Source organism: Marmota flaviventris, chromosome 17, assembly GCF_047511675.1.
Source record: "Marmota flaviventris isolate mMarFla1 chromosome 17, mMarFla1.hap1, whole genome shotgun sequence".
In the NCBI taxonomy this organism is placed as follows: domain Eukaryota; kingdom Metazoa; phylum Chordata; class Mammalia; order Rodentia; family Sciuridae; genus Marmota; species Marmota flaviventris.
Window position 1 is genome coordinate 31,233,183 of NC_092514.1, and position 13,963 is coordinate 31,247,145.

At 37.5% G+C, this 13,963-nt stretch overlaps 2 pseudogenes; both read left to right on the plus strand.

The window, feature by feature from the left end:
- The first annotated feature begins 700 nt into the window (after positions 1 to 700).
- Positions 701 to 2,608, plus strand: LOC139702379 (rac GTPase-activating protein 1 pseudogene; annotated as a pseudogene).
- Positions 2,609 to 5,942: 3,334 nt separating this feature from the next.
- LOC114080613 (olfactory receptor 1-like) lies at positions 5,943 to 6,886 on the plus strand (annotated as a pseudogene).
- Positions 6,887 to 13,963: the final 7,077 nt, after the last annotated feature.

Consider the following 13,963-nt stretch of genomic DNA (forward strand, 5'->3'; position numbering starts at 1 on the left):
TTATTCTTAACTCACCTAGGATTTCTGAGAGTGACTCCAAGACCCTGACCTGAGATCCATCTCCCCTCATTCATTGTAGGCATGTGAAGTAAGAACCTCTATAGTCATAATCTGTGTCTACACCACCCCAGCTCATATCTCTCACTACTCATCGCTGCACCTAAGGGAACCGGCTCCCGATGGACTTTAGATCCTGGGGTAACTAATTATAAACAAAGTAATTACTCAAGACCTCACTAGGACAATTCTCTCAGAGTCCTGCCGCAGTGAGTGATTATAGCCATTGATCACACCTGACTATATTTTGGGGAACACTGAGGATGGAAACAAGCTCAGGGATGGATGCTTAATCACTGGCTGCTTGGGGAATGGGCAGGAGTTCTGTGCTGGTGCAGCCTACTTGTTGGTGGATAAGAAGGATGGTTGGAAAATTAATCAGGGGCCATGCCATGAATGATTTAAAATGTCTTAGGAGCACAAAACTTTATACAAAAAGCAATCAGTGGCTTTAAGTAGATACCACCATGAAAGACGCATGCTTTAGATGGATCACATGGCAGTCTCTGACTATAACTCAACTTCCTGTAAACAGGCCCAAGGAAAAACATGCTGCTAATGAGGCTCAGATTTCTATTATCCAACTGTATATATGCCGATATAAGGAAAGGACAGGAATAAGAAAAAAGACAGGTGGTGTCCCTTCGCCGTTGGAAAGATGGATACCACAATGCTGAATTTGCAGAATCTGAGCAGCTTGTGCGCCGGGTGGAGATTCTCAGTGAAGGAAATGAACTCCAATTCATCCAGTTGGTAAAGGATTTTGAGGATTTCCAGGAGAAATGGCAGAGAACAGACCATGAGCTGGGGAAATACAAGGATCTTCTGATGAAAGCAGAGACTGAGCATAGTGCTCTGGATGTTGAGCTAAAGCATGCACGATATCAAGTGGCTGTAGAGATTAAACGGAGACAGCGAGCTGAAGCTAACTGTGAAAAACTGGAACGACAGATTCAGCTGATTCGAGAGATGCTCATGTGTGACACATCTGGCAGCATTCAACTAAGCGAAGAGCAAAAATCAGCTTTGGCTTTTCTCAACAGAGGCCAACCATCCAGTGGCAATGCTGGGAACAAAAGGCTGTCAACCATTGATGAATCTGGTTCCATTTTATCAGATATCAGCTTTGATAAGACTGATGAATCACTGGATTGGGATTCTCCTTTGGTGAAGAATTTCAAATTGAAGAAGAGAGAAAAGAGGCGCTCCAATAGCCGACAGTTTGTTGATGGACCCCCTGGTCCTATAAAGAAAACTCGTTCCATTGGCTCCACAGTAGACCAGGGAAATGAATCCATAGTTGCAAAGACTATAGTAACTGTTCCCAATGATGGTGGGCCCATTGAAGCTGTGTCCACTGTTGAAACTGTGCCATATTTGACAAGGAGCTGATGGAAAACAGGTACTTTACAACCTTGGAACAGTGACTCCACCCTGAGCAGTAGACCTCTGGAGCCAAGAATCGAGAATGATAGTTCTGGCACACCACAGAGTAACGGAGGGATGTGCCTGCATGACTTTGTCTCTAAGACGGTTATTAAACCTGAATCCTGTGTTCCATGTGGGAAATGGATAAAATTTGACAAGCTGTCTCCGAAGTGTCGAGATTGTCGTGTGGTTTCTCATCCAGAATGTCGGGACCGCTGTCCCCTTCTCTGCAACCTACTCTGATAGGAACACCTGTCAAGATTGGAGAGGGAATGCTGGCTGATTTTGTGTCCCAAACTTCTCCAATAATACCCTCTATTGTTGTCCACTGTGTAAATGAAATTGAGCAGAGAGGGCTGAGACAGGCTTGTATAGGATCTTAGGCTGTGGTCGGACAGTGAAAGAGCTGAAAGAGAAATTCCTCAGAGTGAAAACCGTACCCCCTCTCAGCAAAGTGGATGATATCCATGCCATCTGTAGCCTTCTGAAAGACTTCCTTTGAAACCTCAAAGAACCCCTTCTAACCTTTAGGCTAAACAAAGCCTTCATGGAAGCAGCAGAAATCACAGATGAAGATAACAGCATAGCTACCATGTACCAGGCTGTTGGTGAACAACCCCAGGCCAACAGGGACACATTAGCCTTCCTCATGATTCACTTGCAGAGAGTGGCTCAAGAGTCCAAACACTAAAATGGATGTTGCCAATCTGCCTAAAGTCTTTGGTCCTACAATTGTTGCCCATGCTGTGCCCAATCTTGACCCAGTGACAATGTTACAGAACATCAAGCGTCAATCCAAGTTGGTAGAATGCCTGCTTTAACTGCCCCTGGAATATTGGAGTCAGTTCATGATGGTGGAGCAAGAGAACATATCGATCCGCTGCATGTTATTGAAAACTCAAATGCCTTTTCAACACCACAGACACCAGATATTAAAGTGATCTTACTGGGGCCCGTGACTAGTCCTGAGCACCAGTTTCTTAAGACTCCTTCATCCAGCTCCCTATCCCAAAGAGTCTGCTCTACCCTCACCAAGAAAACTCCCATATTTGGGAGCAAAAGCAAGTCTGCCACCAACCTAGAATGACAAGGCAACTTTTTTGCTTCTCCAATGCTCAAGTGAAGACACGTCTGTCTGTTACTTCCCAGCATTTACCAACTGCAGAAAAGGGAACACCTGTACTCTCTGCTCTGCAGCCTCCTGTACTACTTTTAGCATTCTCCAGGCTTTTAATCAAGTTTAATTGTGCATGATGGTTTTATTTTAAAAATTATATATATATTATATATACATATATGTGTGTGTATGTATGCATGTGTATATATATATATATATATTCCCCCCCAAAAGAAAAAGACAAACACCTCCACATCATGTCCAATACTTTCTCAGGTCAAGATAGAAAAAGAAGCCCAGATTCCACATTATTTAGTTAATTTTGCCTCCTTACCTCTCTAGGAAAACCCTCATAGCACCCATCATCAACATCATCCCAAACACTCTCCATATATGCCAGATGACCTCCTAATGTCATGGTCTATGTCCCTGAAATCAATTACAAGGCCAGACCATCATTTATATTTCCTTCTTTCACTGCCTGTTCCAAGTACCCCTTGTACTTGGAAGTCACCAACTGAATGAAGTTCTGTGCATAGTGATACAGTGCAAGATGCATTCCTAGGGAATGTGCAACCTCAATAGTCTGGCCTTTATTGGGTTATTATAGATTATGTTAGCATTTATTTCTGGACATGAAAATAGAATGAGGTACCTGAAAATTGTCCCAGGCTTTCAGACTCAATCCTCCCTACTCTGGTTGTCTACAAACAAACTTTTCCTTGATATCAGTATCAATCACCTCTGCTCTTTGTACGTTAGTTTACTAACAACTGAGAGAGAGAGAGAGAGAGAGAGAGAGAGAGAGAGAGAGAGAGAGAGAGACTGTATAATAGACTCAATTTCCAAATTAGTGAGACAGTTATTATATTCCTGGCAGAAGAGCACATGCGTTGAGAACAAATATTTTGATACGCCATTTTAAGTTCATCAGTCTCATCTCTTAGTTCAGCCACAGCTGCAGGAACGAGCTCTGCACTGACTTCAACCAGCTTGAGTGGATGTAAATTGACATCACCTTCCTTCAATCCTTCGCCACCTGCTCCTTAATTTTTGTTCTGGGACTTTTTTTTTTTTTTTTTTTGTACAGGGAATTGAACTCATGGGCACTCAATCCCTGGGCCACATCCCCAGCCCTTTTTCCTATGTCATTTAGAGACAGGGTCTCGCTGAGCTGCTTAGCGCCTCACCAAGTTGCTGAGGCTGGCTTTGAACTCACCATCCTCCTGCCTCAGCCTTCCAAACTGCTGGGATTATAGGCGTGCACTGCTGTGCCTGGCTCTGGGAATTTTCTGACTCCAAAGAAAAATGTCATAGGAACTCTCCTCAAATTCATACAAATATTAAGGTCAAAGATACATTTTAAGTTAATTATTTTAGAGAAATAGAGGAATGAAGTGAGGGTTTTATTATCCTAAGTAATCTATTTTTTCCAGCATCATTTGTTAGAAAGGCTATATTTATTGATTTGCCATAATTACAGTATTAAAATTCAATGAAGGATATAAGAGTGAATCTAGTTCTGCACTTTATGCTATTCTGACTCTCAATACTGATATATGTTTCTATCTTTAATATCACACTTCCTCAATTATTGTCACTTAATAGACTGGAAATAAGAGATGTGAAACTTCCTATTTTGCTCTTCTCTTCCAAAACTGAAGCTTCTTTGCCTTCACACATAAATTCTATAATGAGATCATCAATTTGTTCACAAAAAAATCTTTTTGGAATTATGATTGGAATTTTGCTAAATTTTGAGATACGTTTTTGAAGAGTCAACATCTTAAGAATATTGAGTCTTCCAGTCCAGACAATAGTATGCATTTCCATTTCTTACATCTTTTGTTTCTTTAATCAGCGTTTTGTAGTTTTAAGACACAATCAGTAGTCCCACTTATCCGTATTCTCATTTTTCCCTGTTTTCAGTTACTTCCACTAAACCACAGTCCTACAATATTTAATGGAAAATTCCAGAAGTAAATGATTCACAAGTTTTCAACTACATGCCATTTGAGTAGCATGATGAACTCTTGTGCTTCCTTGCTCCATCCTGCTATGGATCTGAATAATCCCTTTTCCAGCATATCTGGGCTGTTTATGCTACCCATCTGTTAGTCTCTTATCATATCAACTATGATGGTATTTCAGTGAAATAAGTAAACCTTGTATAATAAACCTTAGTAAAGCTCAAGTAGATCTCCAAGTAAATCTTACATAGTAGTCTAACACTACATCCCAATGTCTATGTCACTCACCTCACTTCATCTCACCACGCAGGCACTGTTAACAGCTCACATCATCACAAGCAGAAAGGGAAGATATTTTGAGGGAGACAGAGAACACTCAGATAACTTTTATTACAACACTGGCATAGTTGTTCTATTTAAATGGTTATTATAGTTAATAGTCAGGTGTGATCAGCGGCTGGAATCAGTCACCATAAAGGACTTTGAGAATTTGTCTTGAAGAGGTTCTGGATAATTACTTTGTACTTAATGAGTTAGGCCCGAATCTGGACTTCCCTGGGATGTAAGTCTCTCGGGCCCATGGATGGCTAAAAGGTGAGACATGAGAAGGGATGGCAGAGACACGTGATGACTACAGAGGATGTTAATTCATAGGCTTATAATGAATAAAAGGGAGCAGGGCCTTGGGTCAGAGCCCCACAGTCACCCTCAGACATCCTGGGTAAGATGTCAATATGTCAGGTTGTATGATGTTCTACAAAGTAACTTTTCAGGTATGATAACTTTTCTCTTTTCCACCTACCTGCCTTCCAAGACTTTGCCACAGTATAGAAATATTTTGACTAAAGTTCATCATTTATAACACTTTTTATTAATAACACTGTTCATTAATGTTACTTACTGTGCAGTGAATCCTCATAGGTCACAGCATTTTGACATACAGTTCTTAACCTTTCTTTATTTTACATTCACCTGAGGGACTTTAAAAAACTTTGCACATGCCACTATCAGAGATTCCAATTAAATTATCTGAAGGTGCTCAGTAATCTGCGTTTGAAGGGAATGTGTGTGTTTGCTACTCAAGTGCAGTCCAGTGATGACAGTCAGGCAGAGAAAATCCAACACTCCTTCTGTGACAGAAGCAAACAGATAAGTATTTACGAAAGAATGAACTACTGAAACATGTTGAAAAGAAGATGAGAAAAAGTAATAAATGATCATAGAGATTAAAGACACTTATAAGGTGATAATTATTGTGATGGTGGTGAGATCGATTATTGTAGAACACGTAAACACTGTGTATGAGAAAAAAATGATCATTTTCACTTAGGCCTTATTATTTCTCTTAAAGGTATTGGAGACAGATAATAATGGTAAAGAGCCAAACTCTCATCTCGAGTTCCTTCTCCTGGGCCTGCCCATCCAGCCAGAGTGCCGGAACCTGTTCTATGCCCTGTTCCTGGCCATGTATCTTACCACCATCCTGGGGAACCTCCTCATCATTGTCCTCATTCTCCTCGACACCCATCTCCACACTCCCATGTATTTGTTTCTTAGCAAAAAGTTGTCTTTCTCTGACCTCTGCTTTTCCTCTGTGACCATTCCTGAACTGTTGCAGAACATTCAGAGTCAAGATCCATCCATCCCCTATGCAGGCTGCCTGACCAAAATTCACTTCTTCCTGTTTTTTGGAGGCCTTGGAAACTTCATCCTTGTGGCCATGGCCTATGACCGCTATGTGGCCATCTGCTTCTCCCTGCACTACACCATCATCATGAGCCCCAAGCTCTGTCTCTCCCTGGTGGTGTTGTCCTGGGTGGTGACCATGTTCTATTCCTTGTTGCACATCCTGCTCATTCCCAGATTGTCCTTCTGTGCAGACAATGTGATCCCACACTCTTTCTGTGAAGTATCTGCCTTGCTCAAGCTGGCCTGCTCTGACACTCATGTTAATGAGTTGGTGCTGTTTATTATAGCAGGAACTGTTGTTTTCATCCCATTCCTACTCATTCTTGTGTCCCATGTATGCATTGTGTCCTCCATTCTCAAGGTCTCTTCTGCTCGAGGTATCCATAAGGCCTTCTCCACCTGTGGCTCCCACCTCTCTGTGGTGTCACTGTTCTATGGGACAGTCATTGATCTGTACTTATGTCCATCGGCTAAGAAATCCACTGTGAAAGACACTGTCATGGCTCTGATGTACATGGTGGTCACTCCCATGCTGAACCTCTTCATCTACAGCCTGAGGAACAGAGACATAAAGGGAGCCCTAGGAAGAGTCCTTTGTAAGAAGAAAATTCCCTTCTCTGTGTGAAGGGGTTTTTAATATAATTTTCACATTAATATTATAATTGATATTAATATTGAAATCTTTTCCCAGATTTTTCCCTCACCGTGGGAACTTCAGTTTAAGTAACATACTACATACTTGTTCAATAGGCAAAAGAAAGTATGTTTAGCTGAGCAGTTAACTAGGAAAGGTGGCCCTGGGGACCTGGATTTGCCTTCCTATTTATCTTTCCCAAGTGATGCTGGAAAAGCCTATAAATATCATGAGTTTGAAGCCAGTCTCAGCAACTTTGTGAGGCCCTAAGCAACTTAGTGACACCCTGTCTTTAAATAAAAATTTAAAAACGGCTGAGGATGTGGCTTAGTAGTTGAGCACCCCTGGGTTCAATCTCCAGTAACTTCCCTCCCCAAGAAAAAGACATACTTCTGATGAACTAAAGGGAATGGGAAAATTCTTAAGACACATACACCTTGAATTATGAAGAAATAAAAAACCTGAAGAGACCAATAACAAGCAGCAAATTTTAATCTGTAATAAAAACCCTTCCATTAAAGAAAAGCTCAGGACTCCCATGACTTCATTGTCAAGTTGCACAAAACATTTAAGAATTCCTCATATTTTCCCCAAAAATTAAAATGGAAGAATTCTTGCAAACATATTCTATGAGACCAGCATTACCTTGACCCCCAAACTGGAAAAAAATACAAAAAAAGAAAAGAAAAGAATAGAAAGAAAGAAAGAAAACCTTAGGTCAATATTCTAGACGAACATTGCAATACTCCTTAACTAAATACTAGAAGATCAAATCCAACAGCACACTATAAAGATTGCCACCATGGATCAAGTAGGATGTATCTCAGAGGTTCAAGGATGGTTCCACATACATAAATAAATAAACTTGATACATTATGTTATGATTTAGATATGTAGTGTCCTTCAAAAACTCATGTGTAAGGTAATGCAAGAAAGTTTAGAAGTCAAATGATTGTTTTATTAGAGCTTTAACCTAGTCAGTGCATGTGGCTGGAGGACATGGGTCTTGGAGGGCATGCCTTAGGGATCTCTCTCTCTCTCTCTCCCTCCCTCCCTCCCTCCCTCCTCTCTTTCTCCACTTCTACCATGATGTTCTGCCCCACCTTGCATCCAGAGCAATGGAGTCAGTCATCCGTGAACCAAAACTTCTAAAATTGTGAGTGCCAAACAAAATTTTCCTCCTCTAAAATTGTTCTTTACAGGTCTTTTGTTCACAACAGTAAAAGAGCTGACTAAAATATACTTCATCAACAGAATGAAAGACAAAAACCATGCAGAAAATTCACTTGACAACATTTAATACTTTATAATAAAAATCTTCAATAATAAATATCTTGAACAAATCCTGCATAGAAGGTATGCAACTCAACTAAATAAAGACCATTTACAATAAGCCAACAGCTAATATTATACTGAATGAGGAGAAGCTGAAAGCATTTGCTCTAAGATCTGGAACAAGACAAGGATGCCCATTTTGCAACTTTTATTCAACACATTTTAAAAGTATTGAACCCAGTACCTACCACTGAGCCACAACCCCAGCCCTTGTTGTGGTTTTGGTTTGCAATTCCTTGGTACTTTGTGATATTGAGTATTTTTTTGTGTGTGTGCGTGTTGGATATTTTTCTTCATTTTGCAAATCAGGTTATTTTTTTCTTTTGGTGTTGGGTTTTGAAGTTTATTATATATTGTGTGTGTTGACATCTTGCCAGATGTATAATTTGAGAATACATTCTCCTGTTCTTTAGGCTGTCTCTTCATTCTGTTGTTTCCTTTGCTATGCAAAAGTTTTTTTAGTTTGATGTAATCTCATTTGTCTATTTTTTATTTTGTTTCCTGTGCTTGCATAGTTTTGTGTCAAAAATCCTTACCAATTCCAATATTCTGATATTCCCCTATATTTTCTCCTAGTAATTTCATAGTTCCAGGTCTTGTATTTATTTCATTAACTTCTTTTGAGAGTATTATCATAAATGGTGAGAGATAGAGATCTAGTTTCATTCTTCTGAATGTGGCTATCCAATTTCCCCAGTACCATTTATAGAGACTGGGATCCTTTCTCAAATGTGTTTTCTTAACACATTTGTCAAAAGTTAGATGGCTGCAGATACATAAATTTACTTCTAGGCTCTCTATTCTGTTTCAATGGTCTATGTGTCTCTTTTTGTGCTAATGCCATGCAATTTTGATTACTCCAGCTCCATAGTATGGTTTGAAGTCCGGTAGCACAACACCTAATGCTTTGTTCTTTTGTTCAACATGACTTTGACTCTTCAGGTTTTTTGCCATTTCATATAAAATTTAGAATTGTATTTTCTAGTTATGTAAAGAATATCACAGGTATTTTGGTAGGGATTGAAGGAAAGTAGAATTTCTAAGAGCTATTTGAAAAACTGGAAATATAAGGTATAAGGAAACATAAGTTCCATATCTACCAGATTTCAATATGTATTTTTAAATCTCTGTGAATACAACAGTGTTTATGTAGACACAAATAACAAAAATAAAAAGATCAAGAAACTAGGAAGGATTTGAAGAAATGGTCATATATGGGAACTTTTTATGATGAATATATTTTTTAAAATCTGTAATAAAATGCAGTACTCAAAAGCACTGGATAATTGACATGGTAAATCAATTTCTTACTGAGAGTGCTGTCTTTTATATGGCTTAAAAAGCTAAATATAAACTATAATTTATGAAAAAAAATTACTACAAGTAAATACTTAAACTCATGCAAAACTCAGAATAATAATAATAATAATAATAATAATAATAATAATGACACATATAAGACCACATTTTTTAAATAGAAACTTTTCTAAGACAAATAATAACAAGTTTGATAGAGAAGTAATAGCTGCAATGAGTCTAATAGATACATGATTAAAATCCAGAATATGTGTGTGTATTACCTTCAAATATTCTAGTAAGAATAAAACATACAGAATATAGAAATGTACAAAGAATATGGACAGAATTCATAAACAGTGTGAAAAAATGTTTAACGTTAGTGTTAATCAGGAAAAACAATACTTGATCATCCAGTAAAGTATGCAAATTCATAACTGATTAACCTGTGATAACATCAAGGACAAGGGCACTTTTCAATTTTCTTGAAGTACAATTTGCATAGAAGGAAATGCAACCATTTTAAACATCCAGTTCAAGGAGTTTTGAGTGTAACCTCCACCCAGTCCAAATCAAGCAGATACCTCAAAATTCTCTGTAAACCCTTGAACCACATTCCTACCTTCTGCCACCAATCTGATTTTTGTCTATGGGCTTTCTTTCACTACAGTGTAGATTTGCCTGTTTTGAACTTCATACATACGGAATCACTTAGTATATACACTTTTGAGTCTGGCCTCTTAAGCTCTACCTAATATTTTATAAATTCAAACATGTAATTTTGTGTATCAGTAGTTTTTTTTCTTTGATTTCTGAACAGCATTCCAGTGCATAAATAGATATGATTTTTTCAATCATTCACCGTTTGATAGGTTTGGGGATGTACCCATTTTTGAAGGTCATAAAATCATTAAAAATGCTATCCTTCTCCCTAATGGAATTATCCAGGTAACTTAGCAAAAACTCAAATGAGATTCCATTTTGTTCATTGATCTACAAGTATCCTGATCCTATAGATTTTGAATCCTTAATCCTGTAAATGTGATGTGTTATATTTATTGATTTGTGCATGTTGAATCATCCTTGTGTTCTAGGGATAAATTCCACTTGGTCATGGAGAATGATCCTTTTAATGTGCTGTTGGATACAATTTTCCACTAGATTTTTTGAGAATTTTTTCATTCATATATTCATCAGGGATGTGGGCCTGTAATTTCATTTTCTTGTAATATCCTTATGAGACTTTTCTATCAGGGTAAAGTGAATCTAGAATACTCCATCCTCTTTCTGGAAAAGTTTGAGAAATACTTGTGTTAGTTCTTCTTTAAGTGTTTGGTAGAATTCAATATTGAAGGCATCATATCTGGGATTTTTCCTGAAGGAAGACATCGATACTGATTCAATTTTCTTCCTAGTCATTGGTCTATTTAGAATATATACTTCTGCCAGGCATGGTGGCACATGCCTACAATCCTAGCCACTCAGGAGGATTGAGATTTCCAAGCCAGCCTCAGCAACTTAGTAAGGCCCTAAACAACTTAGCAAGACCCTGACTATAAATAAAATTTTTAAAAGGACTGGGGATGTATCTCAGTAGCTGAGTGACCCTGGGTTCAATAAAAAAAATTACATAAAATTATATATATATATGAGAGAGAGAAATTATTTATATAAATTATATATAGTTTTAAAAATTTAAATAATTAATTAATTTATTCTAATTAGGTATATATGATAGCAGAATGCATTTTGATTCACTGTAACAATTGTACACAATTGCAGCACAACTTTTTATTTCTCTGGTTGTACATGATGTAGTGTCACATAATATGTGCAGTCATACATGTACCTAGGGTAATGATGTCCATCTCATTCCAACAACTTTCTTGCCCCCATGCCCCCTCCCCTCCCCTTCCTCCCCTTTGCCCAATCACATTTCCTCCATTTTTCCCATGCCTGCCCCCCCGCTATGGGTCAGCATCCACTTATCAGAGAGCACATTCGGCCTTTGGTATGTGGGATTGGCTTACTTTTCTTAGCATAATATTCTTTAACTCCATCCATTTACCTGCAAATGCAATAATTTTTTTCTCTTTTAATGCTGAGTAATATTCCATTGTGTGTATATACCATAGTTTCTTATTCATTCATCTATTGAAGGGCATCTAGGTTGGTTCCACACTTTAGCTATTGTGAATTGAGCTGCTATAAACATTGATGTGGCTGTGTTACTATAGTATGCTGACTTTAGGTCCTCTGGGTATAGACGGAGGAGTGGGATAGCTCAGTCAAATGGTTGTTCCTTTCCAAGTTTTCTGAGGAATCTCCATACTGCTTTCCATAGTGGTTGCACCAATTTGCAGTCCCACCAGCAATGTATGAGTGTGCCTTTTTCCCCACACTCTCACAAAAACTTGTTGTTTATTCTTGATAACATGGCTAGCATAGCATGCGATGATATCTTAGTGTATAAGATCATGAGATAGAGTAGATCATTAGAGCAGTTTTGGTTTGCATTTCTCTAATTACTAGAGATGTTGAACACTTTTTCATATATTTGTTGATTGATTGTATATCTTCTTCAGAGAAATTATCTGTTCAGCTCCTTAGCCCATTTATTTATTGGGTTTTTGTTGTTGTGGTGGTGGTTGTTAAGTTTTTTTAGGTTTTTATTAGTGCTATATCTGACATGCATGTGGCAAAAATTTGCTCCCAAAATGTAGGCTCTCTCCTTATCTCATTGATTGTTTCTTTGGCTGAGAAGAAGCTTTTTAGTTTGAATCCATCCAATTTATTGATTCTTGATTTTATTTCTTGCACCTTAGGAATCTTGTTAAGAAAGTCAGGGCCTAAACTGATGTGATAAAGATTGGACTGCTTTTTCCTCTATTAGGCATAGGGTCTCTGGTCTAATTAGACCACAGATCTCTAGTCTAATTCCTAGGTCCTTGATCCACTTTGAATTGAGTTTTGTGCATGGTAAGGGTAGAGAGATAGGGGTTTAGTTTTATTTTGCTGCATATGGATTTCTAGTTCTCCCAGTACCATTTGTTGAAGAGTCTATCTTTTCTCCAATGTATATTTTTGGCACCTTTGTCTAGTATGAGATAACCATATCCATATCTATGTGGGTTTGTCTCTGTGTCTATTTTGGTGCCAATACCATGCTATTTTTGTTACTATAACTTTGTAGTATTGTTTAAGGTCTGGTATTGTGATGCCTCCTGCTTCACTCTACTAGCTAAGGACTGCTTTGGCTATTCTAGGTTTCTTATTTTTCCAAATTAATTTCATGATTGCTTTTTCTATTTCTATAAGGAATGACATTGAGATTTGAATTGGAATTGCATTGAATCTGTATAGTGATTTGAGTAGTATAGCCATTTTGACAATATTAATTTTGCCTATCCAAGAGCATGGGAGATGTTTCCATCTTCCAAGGTCTTCTCTTCATTTTCTTTCTTTAGTGTTCTGTAGTTTTCATTATAGAAGTCTTTTAACTCTTCTGTTAAATTGATTCCCAAGTATTTTTTGTGAGGCTATTATGAATGGATAGTTTTCCTAATTTCTCTTTCAGAGTATGGTTTTGTGCATGGTAAGGGTAGAGAGATAGGGGTTTAGTTTTATTTTGTTTTTAAGTTGATCTAGTTAAGATTTCTCAGTTGTATTCATCCATTTGAAAAATAAAATATTATCATATTTACAGTCTCTATTTCATTTATTTCCCATCGGATCCAAACACTTTCTACTGACTTTTGATTTGCTTTTTGTTTTTCTTATTTCTGAAGTATAAATTTTAGATTATTTATGTGACTTTCATGTTTTAAAGTGTGTACTGATTGCTGTAAACTTTAGCTTTAGAGTAAATCTTAAAATTGGATGGTGTTATTCATTACTGTTATTCTTCTACAATATCGTGTTCACTATTCTTTGTCTCTTGCCTCTCCATGTAAGTGTGGAATAAATTTACTTAAATCCATGCAATAACATGCTGCAATTTTTTTTTTATCCATTGCAAATTTATTATGCATTAGGAAGCTTAAACCCAAAAACCAACAGCATAGTAAAAAGATATGTTATCTCTGTTCATTGAGAACAGGTTTCAAAATATATTTTCTCTTAAATGTGTTCAGTCAGTACACAATCCTTTATAAAAGTTGTATATATTTTTTTTCTGTCAATACCTTCATTACATTTATAAATACAAGATTTACACAGCACCCCATCAAAAAAAATTAAAACCCTTACAAATATCTACATATATTTCATACCTATAAAACTTCCAAAGGAGTGCTTTGTTAAAGGTAGGCCCTAGGTAATGGTCCATTACTGTGCAGCAAAATACATATAAATCTGTAAAGTTTTCTTTGTCCATAAAACATCGCAAAAAATTAGCAAGACACTTATTGTGAAACTGAGCTTCACTAAACCCTCATA